General features: G+C 33.3%; 1 pseudogene; it reads right to left on the bottom strand.

Annotated features, from left to right (window-relative positions):
• Window positions 1-333: 333 nt before the first annotated feature.
• LOC119666579 lies at window positions 334-15,221 on the bottom strand (annotated as a pseudogene).
• Window positions 15,222-15,250: the final 29 nt, after the last annotated feature.

Here is a 15,250-nt window from a genome sequence, read left to right as displayed (position 1 = left end):
AGATATATCTATACGAATGCTGCTATATATATTTCTGGCCTAATAATGAAAATGCGAATATTTATCATCAAAAATTGTTTTTTTATTTTCCAAAGTATTCGCCAGCCTGATTTATACACTTTTGCATGCGCTCAAACCAATTGTCGAAGCACTTCTTCCACTCCGATTGAGACACCTCCAAAACATGGTTTTTGAACGCTTCAACAGCATCATCTGTCGACGAAAATCATTGACCACACATTTTCTTTTTGATGTGCGGGAAGAAAAAGAAGTCATTGGGTGCCAAGTCAGGACTGTACGGCGGATGACCCATCAATTCGACGTTTTGGCCGATCAAAAAGGCGCTGATTTGAGCCAATGTGTGACAGCTCGCGTTGTCATGGTGAACAATGATTCGTCTTCTCTTGTTCGTTTTTTGAATTTCTCCGAAGACTTCAGGCAACAAATTGTAGTGTAGCACTCAGAAGTGAACGTCATTCGTTCCTCAAACGGAACAGTCGTAGTCGCCACATGACCAGTTTTGCCGAAGAAACAGTCGACCATTTGCTTCGAAGTGCTTCTTCCACGAACAACTTTCGTTGAATTTGGCTCGTCTTGAAGACCCACACGGACGATTGTTGTTTTGTTTCGGGCTGTGCCGATCTTATAAACGTTTTTTGAAGCACCGCGAACGTATTTTTTCAACATTTCTTTGCACCAATCGACACGAGCCTTTTTTTGAGCGATTGTCAAATTGTGCGGGATCCAACGAGAACAAACCTTTTTTACGGCAAGGTGTTCATGCAATATCGAATGTATGCTGGTGGGAGAAATGCCCAAGGATGCCTCTATCCCCCGGTATGACACATGACGATCTTGCATCAATGTTCTCTGACACAACGGCCGTTTTTGGACGACCTTCACGGAATTCGTCGTTGAGCGAGCGTCGGCCACGATTGAGTTCATTAAACCAGTTTTTCACAGTGCTATAGGATGGTGCTTCATCGCCATACAAGGATTTAAGTTCATCAATGCACTCTTGTCGTGATAATCCACGTCAAAAGTTGTGAAAATTGATCGCACGAAAATGTTCACGTGTTAATTCCAATTTTTGGCTGAGATAAATTTTTCAAGTCTCTATAAATAAAACAATTCACAATTAAATGACAACCTGTTCTGAGTGATGTTATGCTAAAAAATGTCAACCTTTCCAATGGAAATGTCAGATTGCACCTGGTAACACTGAGTGTTGCCTAGGCCAGAAATATATGTAGCAGCCCTCGTAGAAGCTAACAAATTAGTAAACACCATCAGGGGAGATAATGACCTATTGTTTGTTATTAAAAATGATCAGATTTTAACCCTAGTCAGAGAAAGTAGGGTTAAAATCAACTTGTTAAATCGATTAGTTGATATCACTCTTATCTGTGTTGCCGTTCAAGTGAACATTGAATAGAATAGGAAAGCAGCTTACACCACCGTGGAGCTTCAATCTGTAATTTCTTCTGCTTGCTACAAAGATAACTCATGCTGAGGAAAACACTTGCAGACTATGTCTAAAAGAAAAGGAGACAGCGGTGCATATATTGTGCCAATGTCCAGCGCTAGCAAGTATGTGGAAGACTGTCTTGGGACACCATTAGGTTGGTGATGACTTGGCAGGCAACCTCAAGCTAAATGAGCTGATTGCATTAACAAGAGATGTAGTTATGCGAAAGGAAGCCACTCCAGCTTTAACTCAATAACGACATTCGAGAATAAAAGGACGAGAAAGGACCCAAGTAGTTTCGTGCTCTACTTCGGCTAATCCTTCACTTCAGTGGGGCCACTTGTTGGACGGTGCGCTGTCCCAACATCCCATCATAAGGATGTGCAAATGATAATTTGGATGAAATAAGCTGAGAACTACTGTATATTGTTTATGTGCTTTAATATTTTACTTATTTTGGTAGAAAGTAACCAGACTAGGTTTTTACTTTGATTTTGAAGTTTTGACAATATTTTTAATAGAATTACTACTTGATAAGCAACCAATTTGATTTTTTATTTATTATTTCATAACTGCTGCTGAGTAGATAAGTCCTAATCACTTACATTAGAACCTTTGAGTAAAAACTTTTACTAAACTTTCTTAAAAGTTTAAAGTATTTTATAGAAATTCTTCGGCTTCGAAAGGAAAAAAGTTCAACGACTAAGTCAATTTGTGAAGTACCTAACAAAGATAAAATATTTTGCATTCATTCATGTGCATCATAAACTGAACGGATGTTGTCCAGTGCTGTGAAGGTGAAAAGTTAACGCATCGATAAATTTTTGTGTTCCTTTAATGCAATTGAGCATTTTGCATGCAACTGACACTTGTAGTCAGAAACCTGGAAAAATACATTTGTACCTTGGTTGGATGACAAACAAATGTAAATGGTCTGCTTCTGAAAAACTGCAATAAAGATCCGTTTTATATCTTAGCTTTCGAAAAATGAGGTCTGTTTAAGAGGATTGCCTTTTCTTCTTCTATTCCTTTACTATTGTTATTTGAATTTTTTCTTCTTCGCTTTTCTATTGTTATTTTAATGAAGGCATTTCCTTGTGCTAAAGTTGTCGACATTTAAGTAAAAATAATGAAAAAAAAGGATAGAAAAAAGCCATTGCAGTGCTGTATAAAATGCAAATGCATATCCTTTTCTTTGCCAAAACTCGTTATACTCATTTCTTGTGGTTTTGGCACTTTTGTTCTGTTTTATTTGAAAGTGTTTTGTTTAAGTCACTTTTAAGACTTTACAAGGAGTTCTGTCTTCCTTTGCATATTCGTATAATTACTAAGTCCTACCGCAAAAATTTCACTCTACAGAACTTTCAAAATTTATTATATTGTTAACAATTTTTTTTATCACACCTTTTGCATGTATCTCTCTCTCATCAGTATTCCTTGCAATTTCTTAAGAAAAAGTTTTTTATCTTTCTTTTTTTTTTTTTTTTGAAGTTGGTTTTATGATGGTAAAGTTCGTTCTTAACGTAAAGAATGAGAATTTAATTTATATATCCTTCATTTAAAACTTAGTCTGGTAATAATTTTTTTTTAATTAATTGCAGTTTTTAACAGGAATTTTTATTTTTAAACTATTTTTGTAGATAATCTTATGTCTTCCTTAATAAAGGCTCAAAAATGGTTTTAATTTTAAGCATTTAAGTATTCACATACGTATGTTTTAATTCAGGACAAAATTGTTCTTAATCTTAATACGTTGTTGTACTGGAAATATAACCAGATGCTTATACGAGTAGTAACTAAAAGTAATATCGGTAGTTGTTGTTATCCACTTCTTTTGTTCTTTGAATATAAATCCGCATTGTTGTCACTGTGCTGTGTTTTTAAAGTTGGGAGTTGGAAGTTGAAAAGTACGCCTAAATTCTTTCAGGAGTTCCATTCATTAAATTTCAAAAATATATTTCTCTCTGCAATGATTGAGTTTCTCTTTGTACCAGGCAAACATATATCCATTGGTGTCACTAAGCTATGTTACTAAAGTTGTGAGTTAAAAAGTACGCCTAAATTCTGTCAAGAGTTCCATTAATTAAATTTCAAAAAAATATTTCTCTCTGCAATGATTGAGTTTCTCTTTGTACCAGACAAAAATATATCCAGCTTTATCTTTAATTACACATTTTTTCGTCAAACCGCTTTTTTATTGAACTGAAATTGTAGTTGCTATTTTCCATTGTACCAGAAATTGGTTAAAAATTTTTTTAAAATGTTTCTATAGAAAAAAGTTTGTAAATCAAGCAAAAGGTAACACAATAGATTAATATCCAAAACCACAAAATTCCGGATTTAATCCGAAAAGAGGCGGAATAAATTATTATTAATGTAAAGTTGGTGGAAATGAATTGTAAAGTGTACTTAATCAACTATATGTATTAAACAAATATTTAAACCATACACATACCATATGACAAAAAAATGCCAACTATCTCTAGTAATTTCACATTTTCAAAACAATTTTGTGGATTTTTGTTTCGTTTTCAGTGTAATCACCTTATTTGGCGATTAGAGTGTAGGTCAGTAAGGTCTTGTTTACAGCTTGAAAATCAACGTTCAATGTTTTCTTTTGATGGATTAGAGTTCGGATATCACTTATCAAACTAAGGTTTGGCTTGAATGGTATTTCTTCCATTAAAAAGCAATAATAAATAATCACACGAAATTGGTATTTTCTAAAACATAGGTCTTTTAATAGAGGCCCCATACATATGTCAACCTTGAGACTTTTTAAGTCGATGTAGCATTTTGGAACTTTTATTCTTTTTACAGATCATCAAACAAACTCTTATTTAATGCAAACTTTTTCTTAATAAAGTAATTTAGAGAAAATATTTATTTAAAAAATAATATTTAAGTTGGGTTCGTTTGAAAATTTCTTAATTATTATTAATTAATCATTTTTATAAAATAATAATAATAATAATATAATATTTTTATAAAATAATGATAAGGATGTCACGTAACATCCTATCTATACACGTTATTGTGCATGAATCTATATCTTTACGGGCCAATGCTCCGGATATGTATTCATGTGATGTGGTATCAAAAGCTCCTTCTACATCAAAAAATGCATATAAGGCAGTCTTTTTAGATTGAAAGGTGCTTATAATTTTGCTGTTCAATCGCAACCTCTGTAGATTTGGCTTTTGAGTAGGCATATTGGGTGGAGTGGAGAGGGACAGTTTGTTCGAATTTATTCCGTATGTGTAGATCAATCAGCCTTTCAACCTTTCAACACCAATGGATCTGTAGGGCTTTGGCTGGTCCATGGGTTTATTACCAAGTTTGGGAATAAAGTTCACGTTCACTCCTCTCCAGAAGTCAGGGATATAACCGGTAGTAAAACAAACCCTAAAGAGTTTAATTAATGGGCTAAGAATGATATCTGTGCAATTCTACAATAAAGCAGGAAAGATGCCATCGCCTCCAGGCGCCTTAAATGATTGAAATAAGCTGATTGCCCATTTCACCTTGTCCCTGTCGAAGATAACATCAGATAGTGAATATTCGTGACATGTGAGAGCAGTAATTTCTCTGAAAAGTGTGTTTGCAAGAGCAACTCAAGGGTGTCTTCATGACCAGTGGTGAAGGAGCCATCGGGTTTTTTAAAAAGGCCCACTTCATTTATTTTGACCTTATTTAAAGCCTTGTGTAGCTGCTTCGGGCAACTTCTCGATACTAGCCTTGTGTAGTCCAGCAGCTTCGGGCAACTTCTCGATACTATCACAATGACTACGCCAGCTAGTCTGTTTGGACTGTCTGATTAATTTGTTATAGTCAGTGAGTGGAACTCTGTATTCTTACCACCTACCAGAGCGTTTTGCTCTATTGAATAAGCTCCTTACTAGTTTGCGCTTATTAGCTAGTTGCGAGTTCCACCAAGGAACATTACCTATAATTGTGGCGTTGCCTACAACTGTGCTGTTATGAAAGGATATTAATTTCGATAAGTAATACCTCACCTAAATGGTTAGCGGCCAACTCTATCTCTTCACAAGTTTGTAAAGACCTAGCTAGAGAAAAGTTTGGGGAAAACACTAAGTCTCTGTAACTATGCCGCGATATACCGAGAATTTCGAACCTAATATGTTGATGGTCAGAGAGGGACACTTCGTTCGACACTTGCCAATTCCATATAGATTCCTCAATGTCTCTGGTGCTTAGAGTGAGATCCAATACCTCTTCTATAATTGTATGAAATTGTATGATCCAATACCTCTTCTATAATTGTATGAATAAATGTAATAATTACTCATTATTTTTATAAAAAATAATTACTCATTATTTTTATAAAAAATAATTACTTATTATTTTTATAAAAAATAATTACTTATTACTTTTATAAAAAATAATTACTCATTATTTTTATAAAAAATAATTACTCATTATTTTTATAAAAAAAATTACTCATTATTTTTATAAAAAATAATTACTCATTATTTTTATAAAAAATAATTACTCATTATTTTTATAAAAAAAAATTACTTATTATTTTTATAAAAAATAATTACTTATTACTTTTATAAAAAATAATTACTCATTATTTTTATAAAAAATAATTACTCATTATTTTTATAAAAAATAATTACTCATTATTTTTAAAAAATAATAATTACTCATTACTTTTATAAAAAATATTTAATTACTATTTTTATAAAAAATAATTAATCATTATTGTTATAAAAATAATAATTAATCATTATTTTTATAAAATGTAATTAATCATTATTTTTATACAAAATAAGTAATCATTATATTTTTATGTTCATCTTGTTTTTAATAATTAAGTCATGTTTTAAGTCATGTAAAACATATACCATATAGGTACATAAGTCACGTGCATTTCAGAATATAAGTATATACATAAACTTATTTTTTTTTAACAAATTATTTATAGCATTTTATGTTGTCATTTAATTTGGTAAAATTTAATGAGAACTTCTCTGCTATATTTTCTATTTTTTGTCCTTCCTGAAACATACGACAAAAATATTTAATAAATTAACACAGAAAAATGTGAATGTAAATTTCATTGAAGTGTGAAAATCATTCGTCTGCTTTAATTTATTGTTATGATTGCTGGAATGGTTAGATGTGACATATGTATTATGTAGTATATATGTGATGACTATGTGATATGTTAAAGATTCATTTATCACTCTTAAGCTTCATAAATTTATCTTATCAAAAGCATAAAACAAAAAAAAAAAATAAAATCTTTATTATACTGTAACATAAATTATGGCCTCATATGGTTTTATGTTTGTATCCTTTAAGTATTTTCCCTTTAAATGATTTTACCCTACGTGAAGCCATTTAATATGATAAGTCAATTAACTCAGCTACTTTAATTTAATTTATTTGAAATTGCTTCCGTCATGCTTAATGTCTTTCGCTTGAATGCTGTCAAATTTTCTAAGCTTAAACTGATTGCAGACTTATATGCAATGCTTTAGATACGGATGGATATCTTGTTGCAGTCAGTATCACTTCAATTAATTTAACAGTTTAGAGTTCGACATATTTACGATGTATTGAAATTCACCCATAATGTCAACGCAATCATATTGAAGCGATTTCCTTCAACTCAAGCTGTTATAAGTTTGTGACATTTTATGTATGTCTAAGGTGTTCATGTCATTTATTATTTACACATAATTTCAGTCACACATTCTCATAACGATAACGATAACGCTAACACTAACGATACTATATCATTCCTTCTACATTCCGACCATCAGGACGTATACGTAATCTTGTGTTAATTAATCTTGTAATTTTGTGTTGTTTTGATTGCGGTTGCAGGCGTTGGTGAATGTGTCGTTATTATGCTCTTCTTGTTAATATACGAACACATATACAAATATTTGTATTAATATTACCATTGGTTTACGGTTTGTGTTTATTTTGTGTGAAAGCTCATTGACTTTAAAGGCCACAAAATATTTCCCGCAAATATGCACTTTGCGTTAGAAAGTTGGATGCTGATTTGAGGAATAAAAATATGGTAATTGTCTTAAGTGACATAATTATTTTCATTGCAAATATGTGAGTTAACGTAACAGTGGGTACAATAATATTCATATTTAAATAAAAATAGGTTTTACAATAAAACTGAGGTAGATTGAGAGTTTCTTCCAGTCTAGATTAAATGAGACACACCCAGAGAAGTAAACGTGCTGATTGCTACGAACTCCATTAATCCACTATTCACAATAAATGTTTATTTATATTTTTAACTAGCGGACCCGACAGACTTCGTTCTGTCAAAAAGATTTGGAATGTCGCAGTTTCTTGTTCCTACCTATTTTATGACCAAAGTATCTTCTCTTCCAAGGACTTTGGCCACCCTTCTGGGATCCACTAAAAAAACCCGACTAGGATGTCTGCCAGAGGGTTTCAAACTAAGAGGCGAACTCAGAGTTCAAACCTGATTGGAAAATAATCTAGAAGGACAGTGAAAACCTAAAGGTGACAAATATATAAAAAGTGGGTGGCTCGCTTGGATAGTGGAAATAATGATCTGCAAACGAAGTCATGGGGATTTTAATAAACATACCTAAACATACCTATTCTGGTTATGTTCTTGTCTTCTTATATGTAAAAATGAATCGAAAAATGTGTTGGTAAGTGCATAACTCAACAACGCCTGGACCAATTTGGAATTAGCAATAATTCGATTTTTTCTTAGTAGAAAGACAGTGCTATCAATGTTAAAAGTCCATAACTTTAAAACTTGAGGTAAAGCATATCGACCTAAAGCTGAAATAGCTGAACATACTAAAATTCATTGCTATTTTTAAGAGTGTTTTGTAGAGACAGAAATAAATGGTAGCCAGATAACGCATGACCTGGGCTATATAGTGAATGCATAAAAACTTCCTAGTCAAGTCCCGTCTAGTCATCAAAGATGTGTGTGGCCTAATATTGTCATAATGGAACGATAATCATTTCAGTAAGCAATTGTCGCAATCCCATAAGCATTGTATTATCGCAATCCCATCAAACAATCAACATAACTCTCATAACCATCAATCCAGATTTTGAAGTCGTTTGTGAAGGTTCACAGGCTTTTAGTTACGACCATCTGCGTTGAATATAGAGATAAGAGAAAGAACGGGGTACTAGCTCCCCGTTTGAGCAGAGCACTGCGAGGGTCTGTTGTGCTTCAACAGACCCTAACTGAATAGAAGACATTCCGCCTTCCGGATAAAGGCTAAAATGTCGGAAGAGGAGAGCAATTCCCGACCCAGTGACCTCCTTCTGGTCCAGATCAAGGCTGGGCAGTCACATAGAATGTGACTGGTTGTCTTCTCTGCTTTTAAGCTGAGTCTACAATCTATCTCTTCGGACAGGTCCCTTTTGTTACCTCGACTGTCGCGCCAGTAGCGTCTTCCCTCGGTTGAAATCCAATTATTGATCATAGACCTACTTGTAGACCAACTTAATCCACAATAAGGTTCTGGTCTACAGATTTGAGTGGCAGATTCTGCCCGTGCAAGACTGGCGGCAGACTTATTACCATTGATTCCTGTGTGACCAGGCACCCAGCACAGCAACACTTTATTATTGCTTGCCAGCTGCTGCAGTGTGTCATAGCAGTCTACTAGAAGCTTTAAGAAAAACTTCCAGGAGCATAATGCTTTGACTGCTGCTTGACTATCTGAATAGATACAGATTCGGGCGCCTTTCAATATTGATGCGAGCGCAGACCTCGATGGCGTGAACCTCTGCTTGGAAGACAGTGGGCCATATACCCAGCGCGAGCGAGATTCGGGTGTTGGGACCAAATATTTCAGCACCAACTCCTTCATTAGTTTTTGAACCGTCAGTGTACCACGATATCACTTTTAGTTCAAGTCCAGAAGTGCCATTTACCCAGTCCAATCGATCGGGTATGAGGACCGATCGAACTTCCTACCAAAACAAAGTTCCATGTTCATGCGATCTCTCCTATCGCAGATCTCTATGCCAGGAACTAGTGTGCAGATAGAGTTTTGACTGTCGAGACTTCCGTGCATGTTGATGACATGGTGTAGCCTAGCTGCACTCATAGCTACTGTCTTTTCAATAAAGAGATGCAGAGGCATGAGACGCACTATGGACTCCAGTGCTGATGTGGGACATGTTCGAATAGTTCCCGTTATAACGATATATACGAGTTTTTGCAGCTTATTGCATTTGACTATTGCAGCCTTTTGCTGCGCTTTATTCCACCAAAGAAGAACTACTTAGGACACAATGGGTCTGACCATTGTGCGGTATAACCATGATATAATTCTAGGACTTAAGCCACAGATTCTACCATATGAGGTCCTACATGACTACATGACCCGGGTGGCTTTGCCTATTATCTTATCCAGGTGAGTGTTCCAGTTAAGACGCTTATCTAAGGTGACCCCTAAATATTTGACTTCATCGGAGCATTCGATAGCCGTATCTTTAATAGATAGGGACCCAATATTTAATTTGTATCTTCTGGAAAATGGTACAATTACAGTTATTTTTGGGTTAATACTTAGCCCTTCTTTGATACACCAGTTCGAGATTTTGTGTAAGGCCGCCTGCATTACATCTGTAACTGTGGTATCAAATTTACCAGAAACAATGATTGCCAGGTCATCTGCGTAACGTATGGCATGATATACAGATTGCTCCAGTTTAACTAGTGAAAGAACCCCACCCTCATACAACAGCCTCGTACAACGTTAATGTTGACGATAGTGCTACCTAACTTGGAAGATATGTTCCTATCACGCAACATTCTATCTATCCACGTTATTGTACATGAGTCTCCAGTACATGAGGCCAGTGCTCCAGATATGGATTCGTAAGATGTTGAATATTTTCGTATTTAATTCCTTTTTCATCAGCCGTAAGAATTCACTTTAAAAAAGATTCAGTTTTGATGAGCTTCAGCAGCGTTTCACTGATGGTCATTTAGTCAATCAAACTTGATGCAGCATGTATGGTGCAGCAATGGACAAAACGAGGAAAATTATGCGTCTATCTACAATAAGTTCCTTCCTTAAATTTCTATTCGACATCTTTAATGTATTCGTTAAAGGCATTATCTTTTAGTTCAAAATGACATTGTAGTATTCTAATCCAGAAAAGTGTCCCTGTATATATTCAGCTATTGTACATTAAAACTTAAACATGTGTTCATAAAACAGCATTGTGAGGTCATTTTTTAATAAAAACTGATTCCAACTACTATTTATATACAATATCTTATATATATATATAAAGAGTATATCAGAAAACTTTTATATGTGTAGAGTATATTGTGAAAGTCAACACACTACTCAATACGTTTAAAGGATCAACAACTTTTAGTCGAAATTGGATTTCATTACAGCAATACAATTCTTTTTTAAGAGTGATACATTCATTTTATAAATCTTTCTTTAACATTAATATATTTTTTGTAGAATGATTTATTTGATTGAGGACTAATCTTCTTTCCTGGCGCATTCACTTAAAGTATAAACAAATATTAGTTGTCATTAGCCAGATTTGGCGAATATATTGAATAGAACATCTATTTAAATTGCAATTTGTTTAATTATACCGTTTTGTGATCGACTTATGATATGATATATTGTTTTGGTGATATAAAGTGTACACAAATTTACTAATTGCTGTTTTTTGCCAGGCTAGTCGATTAATAAAGTGTCCGGTATATTCCAAAATACAAGGACAAAACCTTTACTAGCTCGCATTTGCATTTCTAGTCGGTTTTGGCTGCTTTTGCCACTCAAAATATCATTCTTTTTGGACCTGAAACATCATCAAACAATGCTGTTAAGCACACGCTATACCTATTTTGAACACAATTTTTAAATTCCCAAATTTTTGTGAAAAATTGTGTTTAATATCTCGTTCTGATATCTTCAAGAAGTCAACTTTATTTTTTATTAAAATTCCTGGTTTCAATATACGATCAGTAAAGCACCGAATAATACCTGATTTCGACTAAGAAGAATCACCATTTTTTGCTATTGCTGAATTGTAAATAATTTTTTTTCTTACATAAGAAATGCTCTACTTTATCAACAACATTCAAAATTCTAATGTTACCTTTGAAAACTACAAAAGTAGCCTCACTTTGACGTTAGTTTCCTATTAAATTTTGCCAAGCTTCGTTTTAAAGCTACCACTTTCTAAATATTATATGGATTCTTCAATAGTAGGACTATCTATTCTATATGTCATTCCAGTGGGCAAGACTGAAAATATTCCCAAGGTAAAACATTCATGTCGCAAGAAGCAACTTTAGTCAAATGAGCACCATTTGTTACTGTCTGGAGTATAAATGGAAGTGAGAATCTGGTGAGGATGAAGAATCTGGTATCACGGAAGTCAGGAACCACAACTTCGGTTGCTCTGACCAAAAGAAGTTAACTCCTTTAAGAGGACTCTTGTAGTGGCTATGGTTAAAGTCTAAAGTTTCTACACGGGTAGAATGACTGTATTCATTACTTTTATTCTATGTGACAGCAGAAGTTTTAGTTGGGCCTCACTCTCTCCCAAGTTGAAAAGTATATATCACGTATAATATCATAATCATAATCAAGTTAAAAAATTATGGACTCTTTGCGTAACGTTATATATCTACTTAGATAAAGATATAGTTAATTGTTTTTGTTTTCCGGTTAATTAAAGAAAAATTAAATAACATAGAGACCCTATTTTATAAGAATTTGTTTTTTATTAGTAATTAGTCAATAGTAAGTATTAATTAGTTAAAATCCTGTATTATTTTACTACGAATGAATTTAATGTTACTTTTAAAAAAGAAAACTATCTATAAAAAAAATTTACTAACTTTAAAAATTTTAATAATTTCACCTACAACAACAACTTAACCTAGAAAGTACCTCTGATAATAAATTTACGGCGAGAAAAAATCGAATTATTGCTAATTCCAAATTGGTCCAGGCATTGTTGAGTTATGCGCTTACCAACACATTTTTCGACTCATTTTTATATATAAGATAAAATTTAAATGCAGTGATTTTGAACACTGGAGTAAAGCAAATTTATTATCAGAGGTACTTTCTAGGTTAAGTTGTTGTTGTAGGTGAAATTATTAAAATTTTTAAAGTTAGTAAATTTTTTTTATAGATAGTTTTCTTTTTTAAAAGTAACATTAAATTCATTCGTAGTAAAATAATACAGGATTTTAACTAATTAATACTTACTATTGACTAATTACTAATAAAAAACAAATTCTTATAAAATAGGGTCTCTATGTTATTTAATTTTTCTTTAATTAACCGGAAAACAAAAACAATTAACTATATCTTTATCTAAGTAGATATATAACGTTACGCAAAGAGTCCATAATTTTTTAACTTGATTATGATTATGATATTATACGTGATATATACTTTTCAACTTGGGAGAGAGTGAGGCCCAACTAAAACTTCTGCTGTCACATAGAATAAAAGTAATGAATACAGTCATTCTACCCGTGTAGAAACTTTAGACTTTAACCATAGCCACTACAAGAGTCCTCTTAAAGGAGTTAACTTCTTTTGGTCAGAGCAACCGAAGTTGTGGTTCCTGACTTCCGTGATACCAGATTCTTCATCCTCACCAGATTCTCACTTCCATTTATACTCCAGACAGTAACAAATGGTGCTCATTTGACTAAAGTTGCTTCTTGCGACATGAATGTTTTACCTTGGGAATATTTTCAGTCTTGCCCACTGGAATGACATATAGAATAGATAGTCCTACTATTGAAGAATCCATATAATATTTAGAAAGTGGTAGCTTTAAAACGAAGCTTGGCAAAATTTAATAGGAAACTAACGTCAAAGTGAGGCTACTTTTGTAGTTTTCAAAGGTAACATTAGAATTTTGAATGTTGTTGATAAAGTAGAGCATTTCTTATGTAAGAAAAAAAATTATTTACAATTCAGCAATAGCAAAAAATGGTGATTCTTCTTAGTCGAAATCAGGTATTACTCGGTGCTTTACTGATCGTATATTGAAACCAGGAATTTTAATAAAAAATAAAGTTGACTTCTTGAAGATATCAGAACGAGATATTAAACACAATTTTTCACAAAAATTTGGGAATTTAAAAATTGTGTTCAAAATAGGTATAGCGTTTGCTTAACAGCATTGTTTGATGATGTTTCAGGTCCAAAAAGAATGATATTTTGAGTGGCAAAAGCAGCCAAAACCGACTAGAAATGCAAATGCGAGCTAGTAAAGGTTTTGTCCTTGTATTTTGGAATATACCGGACACTTTATTAATCGACTAGCCTGGCAAAAAACAGCAATTAGTAAATTTGTGTACACTTTATATCACCAAAACAATATATCATATCATAAGTCGATCACAAAACGGTATAATTAAACAAATTGCAATTTAAATAGATGTTCTATTCAATATATTCGCCAAATCTGGCTAATGACAACTAATATTTGTTTATACTTTAAGTGAATGCGCCAGGAAAGAAGATTAGTCCTCAATCAAATAAATCATTCTACAAAAAATATATTAATGTTAAAGAAAGATTTATAAAATGAATGTATCACTCTTAAAAAAGAATTGTATTGCTGTAATGAAATCCAATTTCGACTAAAAGTTGTTGATCCTTTAAACGTATTGAGTAGTGTGTTGACTTTCACAATATACTCTACACATATAAAAGTTTTCTGATATACTCTTTATATATATATATAAGATATTGTATATAAATAGTAGTTGGAATCAGTTTTTATTAAAAAATGACCTCACAATGCTGTTTTATGAACACATGTTTAAGTTTTAATGTACAATAGCTGAATATATACAGGGACACTTTTCTGGATTAGAATACTACAATGTCATTTTGAACTAAAAGATAATGCCTTTAACGAATACATTAAAGATGTCGAATAGAAATTTAAGGAAGGAACTTATTGTAGATAGACGCATAATTTTCCTCGTTTTGTCCATTGCTGCACCATACATGCTGCATCAAGTTTGATTGACTAAATGACCATCAGTGAAACGCTGCTGAAGCTCATCAAAACTGAATCTTTTTTAAAGTGAATTCTTACGGCTGATGAAAAAGGAATTAAATACGAAAATATTCAACATCTTACGAATCCATATCTGGAGCACTGGCCTCATGTACTGGAGACTCATGTACAATAACGTGGATAGATAGAATGTTGCGTGATAGGAACATATCTTCCAAGTTAGGTAGCACTATCGTCAACATTAACGTTGTACGAGGCTGTTGTATGAGGGTGGGGTTCTTTCACTAGTTAAACTGGAGCAATCTGTATATCATGCCATACGTTACGCAGATGACCTGGCAATCATTGTTTCTGGTAAATTTGATACCACAGTTACAGATGTAATGCAGGCGGCCTTACACAAAATCTCGAACTGGTGTATCAAAGAAGGGCTAAGTATTAACCCAAAAATAACTGTAATTGTACCATTTTCCAGAAGATACAAATTAAATATTGGGTCCCTATCTATTAAAGATACGGCTATCGAATGCTCCGATGAAGTCAAATATTTAGGGGTCACCTTAGATAAGCGTCTTAACTGGAACACTCACCTGGATAAGATAATAGGCAAAGCCACCCGGGTCATGTAGTCATGTAGGACCTCATATGGTAGAATCTGTGGCTTAAGTCCTAGAATTATATCATGGTTATACCGCACAATGGTCAGACCCATTGTGTCCTAAGTAGTTCTTCTTTGGTGGA

Source organism: Teleopsis dalmanni, chromosome 1, assembly GCF_002237135.1.
Source record: "Teleopsis dalmanni isolate 2A chromosome 1, ASM223713v2, whole genome shotgun sequence".
Lineage (NCBI taxonomy): Eukaryota > Metazoa > Arthropoda > Insecta > Diptera > Diopsidae > Teleopsis > Teleopsis dalmanni.
This window is presented reverse-complemented; position numbering and strand designations above follow the sequence as displayed.